Genomic DNA, 12,519 nt, shown 5'->3' on the forward strand with positions numbered 1-12,519 from the left:
TATGGAAAAGTCAGGAGACTTCCCTACACATAAATATTCTGGAACTAAGGGCCATTTACAATGCCCTAAGTCAGGCTAGACCCCTGCTTCAACACCGGCCGGTGCTGATCCAGTCAGACAACATCACAGCGGTCGCTCATGTAAACCGACAGGGCGGCACAAGAAGCAGGATGGCGATGGCAGAAGCCACAAGGATTCTCCGATGGGCGGAAAATCATGTGTTAGCACTGTCAGCAGTGTTCATTCCCGGAGTGGACAACTGAGAAGCAGACTTTCTCAGAAGACACGACCTCCACCCGGGAGAGTGGGGACTTCATCCAGAAGTCTTCCAAATGATTGTACACCGTTGGGAAAAGCCACAGGTGGACATAATGGTGTCCCGCCTCAACAAACAGCTACAAAGATATTGCGCCAGGTCAAGGGACCCTCAGGCGATAGCTGTGGACGCTCTGGTAACACCGTGGGTGTACCAGTCGGTGTATGTGTTCCCTTCTCTGCCTCTCTTACCCAGGGTAATGAGAATAATAAGAAGGAGAGGAGTAAGAACTATACTCATTGTTCCGGGTTGGCCAAGAAGAGCTTGGTACCCAGAACTCCAAGAAATTATCTCAGAGGACCCATGGCCTCTGCCGCTCAGACAGGACCTGCTGCAGCAGGGAGCCTGTCTGTTCAAAAACGTACCGCAGCTGCGTTTGACGGCCTGGCGGTGGAACGCCGGATCCTGAAGGAAAAGGGCATTCCGGAGGAAGTTATCCCTACGCTATTTAAAGCTAGGACAGAAGTGAACGCAAACCATTATCACCGCATATGGCGGAAATATGTTGCGTGCTGTGAGGCCAGGAAGGCCCCAAAGGAGAAATTTCAGCTAGGTCGATTTCTGCACTTCCTACAGTCAGAAGGTGACTATGGGCCTAAAATTGGGTTCCATTAAGGTCCAGATTTCGGCTCTATCGATTTTCTTCCAAAATAGAACTGGCTTCACTGCCTGAAGTTCAGACTTTTGTTAAGGGAGTGCTGCATAGTCAGCCCCCGTTTGTGCCTCAAGTGGCACCGTGGGATCTCAACGTGGTGTTGGATTTCCTGAAGTCGCATTGGGTTGGGCCACTTAAATCCGTGGAGCTACAATGCCTCACGTGGAAAGTGGTCATGCTGTGGGCCTTGGCGTCGGCCAGGCGTGTATCAGAATTGGCGGCTTTGTCATACAAAAGCCCTTATTTGTATTTTATATGGATAAGGCGGAATTGAGGACGCGTTCCCAATCCCTTCCTAAGGTGGTATCAGTTTTTCATGTGAACCAACCTGTTGTGGTGCCTGCGGCTACTTGGGACTTGGAGGATTCCAAGTTACTGGACGTAGTCAGGGCCTTGAAAAGTATATGTTTCCAGGACGGCTGGAGTCAGGAAAACTGACTCGCTATTTATCCTGTATGCACCCAACAAGCTGGGTGCTCCTGCTTCTAAGCAGACTATTGCTCGCTGGATCTGTAGCACGATTCAACTTGCACATTCTGCGGCTGGACTGCCGCACCCTAAATCTGTAAAAGCCCATTCCACGAGGAAAGTGGGCTCTTCTTGGGCGGCTGCCCGAGGGGTCTCGGCTTTACAACTTGGCCGAGCTGTTACTTGGTCGGGTTCAAACATTTTTGCAAGAGTCTACAAGTTTGATACCCTGGCTGAGGAGGACCTAGAGGTTGCTCATTCGGTGCTGCAGAGTCATCCGCACTCTCCCGCCCGTTTGGGAGCTTTGGTATAATCCCCATGGTCCTTACGGAGTCCCAGCATCCACTCAGGACGTCAGAGAAAATAAGATTTTACTCACCGGTAAATCTATTTCTCGTAGTCCGTAGTGGATGCTGGGCGCCCATCCCAAGTGCGGATTGTTTGCAATACTTGTATGTAGTTATTGCTTAACTAAAGGGTTATTGTTGAGCCATCTGTTGAGAGGCTCAGTTATATTTCATACTGTTAACTGGGTATAGTATCACGAGTTGTACGGTGTGATTGGTGTGGCTGGTATGAGTCTTACCCGGGATTCAAAATCCTTCCTTATTGTGTCAGCTCTTCCGGGCACAGTATCCTAACTGAGGTCTGGAGGAGGGTCATAGTGGGAGGAGCCAGTGCACACCAGGTAGTCCTAAAGCTTTCTTTAGTTGTGCCCAGTCTCCTGCGGAGCCGCTATTCCCCATGGTCCTTACGGAGTCCCAGCATCCACTACGGACTACGAGAAATAGATTTACCGGTGAGTAAAATCTTATTTTTTATACCTCTCAACATCAAGACACTTGGCCACCGTAGCAAAACACGAAGCCCTATTCCCAAGTCATTCACGGCATGTCAGCCCCAATCCCCTTGTAACATGAGTTAGAAGCTGATTGGTCAGCACTTTGAGCCCGATTCTGAGTTTGGAATTTAGGGGGTCATTCAGAGTTGATCGCTCGCTGCAGTTTTTCGCAGCGCAGCAATCAGGTCACTACTGCACATGCACCGCAATGAACAGGCGCGTCTCGTATGGGTACAAAGGGGATCGTTGCTGGGCGATGGATTTAACGGAGAATCTATTCGCACAGCCGATCGCCAGGTGATTGACAGGAAGAGGGCGTTTGTGGGTGGCAATTGACAGTTTTCAGGGAGCGTTTGGAAAAACGCAGGCGTGTCCAAGCGTTTGCAGGGCGGGTGTCTGACGTCAATTCCGGGACCAAAAGACTGAAATGATCGCAAGGGCTGAGTAAGTCCAGAGCTACTCAGAAACTGCAAAAAAACTTTTTCGTACCGCTCAGCTGCACATGCGTTCGCACACTTGCAAAGCGAAAATACACTCCCCCGTGTGCGGTGACTATGCGTTTGCACGGCTGCTAAAAGTAGCTTGCGATCGATCAACTTGGAATGACCCCCAAAGTAAGAAAGAGCAGGACAAACCATTGTGCAATGCAAGGGGGGGCAAATACAATTTTTTTTATTTTTTTTTGCATGCAGGGTAATTACCGCCTGCTTTTGCATGTAGCTCACAGATGCTGGACAGCTTTATTTTTAACTTTGCAACATTGTTAGGACACCCCCTCCCAAATCTAACTCTCTCTGCACATATTACATCTGCCCCACCTGCAGCGCAGCATGGTGTTACCAAGGTGCACAGTTACTTGCTCTTTTTTGCTTTTAACGGGCCCTACACACTTGCCGATGTGTATGAGCGATATGAATGATCTCGTGTATCAATGAACGATAAATCGTTCACATCGCTCAGTGTGTATGCACCAGCGATGAACGATGTGCGTCCCACAGTCGTTGGTTTTCCCTCGTTTAGCATAGCAAGCCAATTTGGACGATGGTCGTTAATCGGTGAAAACAAACATCGTCCAAGGTGGAAACATCGCCAAGTGTGTAGAGCCCATTACTCCTACCACAGAATAAAGCAGCAACTCTCTTCAAATTTTTTGTTGCATTGCCCCCAAAACATCCCAGCCTGGTCGGTGGTTACCTATCATAGAAGCCTCCTGCAATGGAGAAACTAGAGATGTGCGGGTTCGGAATCACTTTGTTCTCAATGCGAGTTTGGATTTATCCTGATTTTGTTATTGGCTCTCAGATACATGTGACATCCAAGAGCCAATAAGGTCCCGTTTTGAGACACGGGTAAATCTGAACCCGCACAGCTCTAGGATAAACCAAAATAATAATATTATTTTACCGACTCCGGTACTGGAAATCCAAGTTCCGTTCTTTATTTTTGGTGTGTCGAGCAGCTATAGAAAATCCAAATTTCAGAGAGGTCTACATAAATCGACCTCTAAGGGGTCTATGTACTAATCCTTGAAGAGAGATAAAGTGGACGGTGTTAAAAGTACCAGCCAATCAGCTCCTACCCGTCATGTTACAGGCGGTGTTTGAAAAGGACAATTAGGAGCGGATTGGTTGGTACTTTATCTCTGTCGACTATCGCTCTCCAAGGCTTAATACATAGACCCCTATTCCTCTGCCACAGACGGAGGAGGACAGACATCTCGGGACAGTCTCTGGTGAGAAGCCAGTAAAATGACCAGTGTGTTTTTTTTGGACTGTAGCGCTAATGAACAGGGGGATGTTCACGTCATATGGCGTCCACTGCCCACAGAGCCACGAGGGAGCACACATGCGTGTAACGTGATCCGTTTTATGCGAGGTCCTGTACAGACATGTCACACGTCTTACATGGGAATGTGTCCCAGAGCCCAGACAGGAAAGAGTCATCTGCAGGGTGGATTTCTGGAGAGAGTCTATAAACAGATATTCCCACGCTGCAGGCCGGGAGCGATATATACTGTGCGCAGTCAGCGGGAGCAATATGGGGCTTATTCACTGTAGGGCAAAGCTAAGGGACCTATAGAGCTGACAAAGGTAAAATGACATTATCACAGATCAGGGGAATAGTGTGTCTTATACAGAACCTAGGAATAGTGTATCCTGATCGCGGGAACAACGTGCAATACCCTGATCACAGGAACAGCGTGCCAATATCCTGATCACGAGAACAGCGTGCCAATATCCTGATCGCGGGAACAACGTGCAATATCCTGATCACAGGAACAGCGTGCCAATATCCTGATCACGAGAACAGCGTGCCAATATCCTGATTACGGGAACAGCGTGCAATATCCTGGTCATGGGAACAGCCTGCAATATCCTGGTCACGGGAACAGCGTGCCAATACCCTGATCACGGGAACAGCGTGCAATATCCTGATCATGGGAACAGCGTGCATTATTCTGATCACGGGAACAGCGTGCATTATTCTGATCACGGGAACAGCGTGCATTATTCTGATCACGGGAACAGCGTGCCAATATCCTGATCACGGGAACAGCGTGCCAATACCCTGATCACGGGAACAGCGTGCCAATACCCTGATCACGGGAACCTCGTGCCAATATCCTGATCACAGGAACAGCGTGCCAATACCCTGATCACGGGAACAGCGTGCAAATACCCTGATCACGGGAACAGCGTGCCAATATCCTGATCACGGGAACAGCGTGCCAATATCCTGATCACAGGAACAGCGTGCCAATATCCTGATCACGAGAACAGCGTGCCAATATCCTGATCACAGGAACAGCGTGCCAATATCCTGATCACGAGAACAGCGTGCCAATATCCTGATTACGGGAACAGCGTGCCAATACCCTGATCACGGGAACAGCGTGCAAATACCCTGATCACGGGAACAGCGTGCCAATATCCTGATCACGGGAACAGCGTGCCAATATCCTGATCACAGGAACAGCGTGCCAATATCCTGATCACGAGAACAGCGTGCCAATATCCTGATTACGGGAACAGCGTGCCAATATTCTGATTACGGGAACAGCGTGCCAATACCCTGATCACGGGAACAGCGTGCAAATATCCTGATCACAGGAACAGCGTGCATTATTCTGATCACGCAATAGATAAGAGGGATCAGCTAGCAGAGGCAGGTTGTGACCTATTGATTGAATATGACCTATATATTACCGGGCGGAGATATGATACAGAAGATGTTTCCGCACAGAACGAGGGCCCTGCCTGTCCTCTTACACTCTAATCCCGATACAGGGACACGGTGCTGAGGAATCCTCTCCCAGATGTGCGCAGGAAACACTGGAGCCGCAATAGCGCAGGACAACCGGGGACATCAATTCCTATTATAACAATGTTACAGTTCTATTGTTGGCTCGTGTATAAATGGTGCCTCACAGGAGAAGACATTGGGCCCGATTCAGACCTGAGCGCCGCCGTGCGTTTTTGCAGCAGTCTGCGATCAGAAAGCCGCTGCCCACGGAGAGTGAAACCCCGCCCTGTGCAAGTGTGCGATTGCATGTGTACAGCGTGCAAAAAAATTCCACCACACAGCGAACATCTGCAAATCCGTTCGCAACTCGGACCACCATCAAATGATTTTTCAAGTCTGTGCGCAGCCCAGGACTCACTCCTACAGTGCGATACAAACCGGCTGGTCAGGGCCGGAGCCGACGTCACACACTCGCCCTGAAAACGCTTGGGAACGCCTGAGTTTTTCCCTGACACTCACAGAAAACGGCCGGTTACCACCCCCCAAACGTCCTCTTCACGTCAATCAGCTTGTGAACACCCGTGCAATCAAAATATTCGCATCATACCGTCGCTGTTTGGTGACGCGCCTGCACATTGCGGTGCATACGCTGTCATTCGATAATCGCCCGCTGTGCGAACTTGCACTACAGCGCTCAGGTCTGAATCTGCCCAATTGACACATTGAACAATGAACCCAGGATTTTATTCTAGGTTACTATAATCCTGAAAGTCGTGGAGCAGGAGAGGACTACAGCTCGGTGTCTTGCTCCAGGTGCGCATGATGCTCTTTACCAGGGCTTGGCAGCAGGGGCAATTGAAACGCCAGGGATGCAGCGCAGACCAAAACTACCAGAGAGGAGCCGGATATCACATAATACACTAACTGTGTACATGCAGACACTTTATTATTGCCAGGAGTCTGTGGGAACTGTAATCTGCCCCAGGTATCAGCAGCATCCACCGGGACAGTGCAATCTGCCCACCGCCCAGACTCCTGTCATCTAGCACAACTGCCACTACTTGGGAGTCTTGTACAGGGCCAGCCCAGAGCATAAGCAACCTGGGCACTTGCCTAGGGCAACCTAGCTCCAGAGGGGGTGTGCAAAAGCATGCTGGGTGGAGCAGGAACACTTCCACGCTGGGGGCACATCTTTGGCCAGCGATGGGATCTGATGCCCGGTCCCCAGCACTAATGGAGGAGACACTGCAGCTTTTTCAAATTGGTGCCAGCATGATCCAAAAGCATATTACGGAATGGAAGCCAACTAGGAGTGGTCAAGGCTAGCCAATTGCATCTCGCCGCATCATCACTGCACCCACTCACTCTGGCTTTTGGGGGTCATTCCGAGTTGATCTCTAGCTGCATTCGTTTGCTGTGCAGCGATGAGGCAAAAAAACGGCACTTCTGCACATGCGGCGCAATGCGCACGCACGACGTACTATTACAACAAACGATGTAGTTTCACACAAGGTCTAGCGAAGCTTTTCAGTCGCACTGCTGGACGCAGAGTGATTGACAGGAAGAGGGCGTTTCTGGGTGTCAACTGACCGTTTTCAGGGAGTGTTGAAAAAAACGCAGGCGTGCCAGGAAAAACGCAGGCGTGGCTGGGCGAACGCAGGGCGTGTTTGTGGCGTCAAAACAGGAACTTAGTCTGAAGTCATCGCAAGCGCCGAGTGGGTTTTGAGCTACTCTGAAACTGCACAAAAAAAACTTTGTAGCCGCTCTGCGATCCTTTCGTTCGCACTTTTGCTAAGCTAAAATACACTCCCAGTGGGCGGCGGCCTAACGTTAGCACGGCTGCTAAAAACAGCTAGCGAGCTATCAACTCGGAATGACCCCCTGTATTAGCTGGCGAGTGGTGTACACTGCACAGTCAGTAAGATGGTTAGGGGGAGCAAAGATCTCAAAGAAGGGTAAGAGACACTGCACAGAAGAGGCAACGCAGCAGGAAGTACAAAGACACTGGACCAGAAGAGGTGGCGAAAGGATGACAGAAGACATCAGGGCAATCCAGGAGACTCCAGTATGCCTAAATCCTGGTGGCCGTGGGGCTCTTTGCAGGCCCCCTTGTTGTTCAGGTGAAGTCTGGCAATAGTCAAGTAGCCAGCAGAGTCAAGCCAGCGCCAAGAGGCAAGATAGGGTCCGGTGCCTGGCAAACTGGGGTGCGGCGCTGAGCCCGGTGGTGATGGTGCCCCTCAGTGACTGCAAAGATTGGAAGAGTGGGTAAGTACCTAGCGGTAGACCCTGTCCTCATATTACCCTAGGTCACAGTGTCGGGCACTAGTGGGCCACACTCGGGGGATAGGAGAGCACTAGGACCTATGGGGGAGGGGGCGAGTTGTGCGTGTGCAGTTGCAAATAATGTCTGCACTGGGAGAACATCAGTATTGGTCAGTATTGTGTGTGGCGCTCAATCAGGCCCATAGCTGCCAACTGTGGTGCGTTATTACAAAGACCAGCGGTCAGGTGTCCCGTAAAATCTACACAAGGGGCAAAAGCAAGGGGCTGGCCTGTGTTTGGGTGGAACAGACTTCGCAGGGGATGCGGTTATGTTACCGCTGATCAGGTTCCCGTCGGTCAGCATGCCGACGCCGGAATCCCAAACTGTAAAAATTCCGGCAAACTAAATGCCGACCCACCGGGTCTATTCCCACTCATGTGAATAGAATCTGTGGTGAGCGCAGTGAGCCACCGAGCCCGCAAGGGGCTTTGTTGCGCGCTCCCGCATCATCGCTGGCCGCCGGCCTGTTTTACCGACCAAGTGAACCAGTCTCCTGCTGTGGAAAATGGTTCACCCCCCCGTGAACGCTGGACCGGTGAAAATCTCTCAGTGTGTATGCACCTTTACTCTCTCTGCACATGTTACATCTGCCCCACCTGCAGTGCACATGGTTTTGCCCATTAGAGAAAGATTTTGCTTCTGCGATCAGGTCTGAATTAGGCCCCTGGTTTCTCATGACATAAAAAAATAAAAAAATCATTTTTCTATACGGTGACTGAATATAAACCTATACAGGGGAGTATTTATCACGGGCGGCGATGACAATTTCCTATCGTTGCATAACTCCGCAATACTTAATGGAGTACTGTCGCTATATAACACGCCGGAGTTGCTCTGCCTCCGCATTGGCTGTACATGCGCCAACTTTACTACAAGACGCCATCATAAGTGTCTACATACGCCAGCTCTGCGGCCAGGTGCAAAGCCTCCTGACCGGCATATATCCTCTTACCGGCTGACCTTCTTCAGGGCCGGCAACCGAAATCTTGGGGCCCGGTACAGTGATATCTCTGGGGCCCCCTCAGATTATATTAAAGTGCAATGGAATTTGCTGCGCTATAGAAGAAACTGTTAATAACAATTTTATATATATATATATATATATATATATATATATATATATATATATATATATATATATATTTTATTATTAATACACATATATAAAAATAAATACGATTATCTCTCCTTCCTCCCACACACCCCACAGTCTGTCTCTCTCCACCCCATACCAGAGCCCTGTATCCCCTCCCCAGTCCACTCTCACCCCGGGGAGAGACTCTCCTGCGCTGCACTTCCCCGTATCAAGATCCAAACACAGTACAGCAGGTACCATGCAGCCCTCACACCCCACCAGAAGAGGTCGGCACAGGACACGGGAATCCTGGCCAGCGGAGCAACTGCCATGTCCCGTAACTGCCCGCAACCGACGGAAGAGCGGGCGCACACTGGTGCTACACACTCACTGTGAGTGACAGGTTCTTGTCAATCTGAGGCTGCGCCTACACTACACCAACAGCTCGCTGCCCTATTTGGACAAGACAGCTCACATCCCTGCCAGGCACTAAGTGGCATATCCTTTGGGGCCTGGTACAGGTGTCCCCTTAGACCCCTCTGTCGCTGGCCCTGACCTTCGTTAGTCGCATTTGCGTGCAATACCTATGTAAGAAATGCCTCTTCCCACCAATCTGGGCATAAGACAGTCAGAGACAGAAAGCAGGAAACCCACGAGGAGACGGAAGCATGTCATGGTGGGGGTAGGCTTCAGAGGCTAGGCCAGGGCATAGAGGAACCGGAACCATCTAGCACAATAATGGGTTTTTCCCCACCTATCTGCACTGCGCTCGTGACGTCAGGCCTTGCCGTGACAAAATTCCTCCAATCAGCTCTGCCCACAGCCAAACACAGGGCTCAATGAGGAGTCTGCAAATATCTTCCCCATTGTCATCTCGTAAATAATACAAAGAAAATGTGTTCTCAGATTATCTGCAGCGTCTGCTAGAGAATCCACCAACCTGTATGGAGTGAATGTGAATTGTAAGTAGTCCACGGTTCTAGTATGTATGTATGTATGTATATATATATATATATATATATATATATATGTGTGTGTATATATCTTACAATGCATATCTTCATTAAGGGGATGTATTGTTGCAGAGATGCTCATACACTATAGTATAAACCCATCTGAAACTTACCGGTTACAAGTGAGCCATTCATCTCACGTAGGTCCTATCCTTGTAGCAGGGCAGGCTGGAATATGTAGTCCCACAGCTGCTGGAAAATCACAGGTGGCCAAGGCCTGATTTAGCTTATACACTGCATCCGATTTAGTTCACCACAGAAGAATAAATAAAATGAGGGAATGTCTATGTGGTATTATATACACTGTGCAGCTCCACACCGGCCGTCTGTCATTTATACTTTCTCCTCCACAGTCTTACACTTCCCCATCATGGTGAACTCATTAGTTGTTTGTCTTATTAGCCGGTTATTAGCAAAACTCAGCAACATAACCCTTCCATCACATACAGAACGCTCTGCAACTGGCTTACCTGTCAATGATTGCTGTCACCTGTCATGCTGGAGGGGGTGTAAGCGGGAAGCCCAGGAGCGGAGCATTGTGTACCTGGTGGAAGGGGTCATGCTGGAGGGTGTGGAAGTGGGAAGTCCAGGAGCGGAGCATTGTGTATCTGGTGGAAGGGGTCATATTGGAGAAGGTGTAAGTGGGAAGCCCAGGAGCGGAGCATTGTGTACCTGGTGGAATGGGTCATGTTGGAGGGTGTGTAAGTGGGAAGCCCAGGAGCGGAGCATTGTGTACCAGGTGGAATGAGTCATGTTGGAGGGGGTGTAAGTGGGAAGCCCAGGAGCGGAGCATTGTGTACCTGGTGGAATGGGCATGTTGGAGAGTGTGTAAGTGGGAAGCCCAGGAGCGGAGCATTGTGTACCTGGTGGAATGTGTCATGTTGGAGGGTGTGTAAGTGGGAAGCCCAGGAGCGGAGCATTGTGTACCTGGTGGAAGGGGTCATGTTGGAGGGGGTGTAATTGGGAAGACCAGGAGCGGAGCATTGTGTACCTGGTGGAGGGGACATGTTGGAGGGGGTGTAAGTGGGAAGTCCGGGAGCGGAGCATTGTGTACCTGGTGGAAGGGGACATGTTGGAGGGGGTGTAAGTGGGAAGTCCAGGAGCGGAGTATTGTGTACCTGGTGGAAGGGGACATGTTGGAGGGGGTGTAATTGGGAAGACCAGGAGCGGAGCATTGTGTACCTGGTGGAGGGGACATGTTGGAGGGGTGTAAGTGGGAAGACCAGGAGCGGAGCACTGTGTACCTGGTGGAAGGGGACATGTTGGAGGAGGTGTAAGTGGGAAGCCCAGGAGTGGAGCATTGTGTACCTGGTGGAAGGGGTCATGTTGGAGGGTGTGTAAGTGGGAAGCCCAGGAGCGGAGCATTGTGTACCTGGTGGGAGGGGACATGTTGAAGGTGTGTAAGTGGGGAGCCCAGGAGCGGAGCATTGTGTACCTGGTGGAAGGAGTAGTGTTGGAGGGGGTGTAAGTGGGAAGCCCAGGAGCGGAGCATTGTGTACCTGGTGGAAGGGGACATGTTGGAGGGGGTGTAAGTTGGAAGTCCAGAAACGGAGCATTGTGTACCTGGTGGAAGGGGTCATGTTGGAGGAGTGTAAGTGGGAAGTCTAGGAGCGGAGCATTGCGTACCTGGTGGAAGGGGACATGTTGGAGGGTGTGTAAGTGGGAAGTCCAGAAACGGAGCATTGTGTACCTGGTGGAAGGGGTCATGTTGGAGGAGTGTAAGTGGGAAGTCCAGGAGCGGAGCATTGTATACCTGGTGGATGGGGACATGTTGGAGGGTGTGTATGTGGGAAGTCCAGGAGCGGAGCATTGTGTACCTGGTTGGAAAGGGACATGTTGGAGGGTGTGTATGTGGGAAGTCCAGGAGCGGAGCATTGTGTACCTGGTGGAAGGGGACATGTTGGAGGGTGTATATGTGGGAAGTCCAGGAGCGGAGCATTGTGTACCTGGTTGGAAAGGGACATTTTGGAGGGTGTGTAAGTGGGAAGTCCAGGAGCGGAGCATTGTGTACCTGGTGGAAGGGGACATGTTGGAGGGTGTGTATGTGGGAAGTCCAGGAGCGGAGCATTGTGTACCTGGTTGGAAAGGGACATGTTGGAGGGTGTGTATGTGGGAAGTCCAGGAGCGGAGCATTGTGTACCTGGTGGAAGGGGACATGTTGGAGGGTGTGTATGTGGGAAGTCCAGGAGCGGAGCATTGTGTACCTGGTTGGAAAGGGACATTTTGGAGGGTGTGTAAGTGGGAAGTCCAGGAGCGGAGCATTGTGTACCTGGTGGAAGGGGTCATGTTGGAGGGGGTGTAAGTGGGAAGTTGAGGAGCGGAGCATTGTGTACCTGGTGGAAGGGGACATGTTGGAGGGGTGTAAGTGGGAAGTCCAGGAACGGAGCATTGTGTACCTGGTGGAAGGGGACATGTTGGAGGGGTGTAAGTGGGAAGACCAGGAGCGGAGCATTGTGTACCTGGTGGAAGGGGTCATGTTGGAGGGGGTGTAAGTGGGAAGTTGAGGAGCGGAGCATTGTGTACCTGGTGGAAGGGGTCATGTTGGAGGGTGTGTAAGTGGGAAGCCCAGGAGCGGAGCATTGTGT

General features: G+C 50.7%; 1 protein-coding gene across 2 annotated transcripts in view; it reads right to left on the reverse strand.

Annotated features, from left to right (window-relative positions):
• Positions 1-10,391, reverse strand: part of TRIM44 (tripartite motif containing 44) — a 144,651-nt gene extending 134,260 nt beyond the window's left edge. Inside the window, exon 1 of one of the 2 annotated variants that reach the window (XM_063946291.1) lies at positions 10,048-10,391. The gene's annotated coding sequence lies outside the window, so the exon portion shown is untranslated. Of the gene's footprint in view, positions 1-9,113; positions 9,204-10,047 lie in introns of those variants that run through there. The other variant, XM_063946293.1, reaches the window with a different exon arrangement.
• Positions 10,392-12,519: the final 2,128 nt, after the last annotated feature.

This window comes from Pseudophryne corroboree, chromosome 11 (genome assembly GCF_028390025.1).
Source record: "Pseudophryne corroboree isolate aPseCor3 chromosome 11, aPseCor3.hap2, whole genome shotgun sequence".
Lineage (NCBI taxonomy): Eukaryota > Metazoa > Chordata > Amphibia > Anura > Myobatrachidae > Pseudophryne > Pseudophryne corroboree.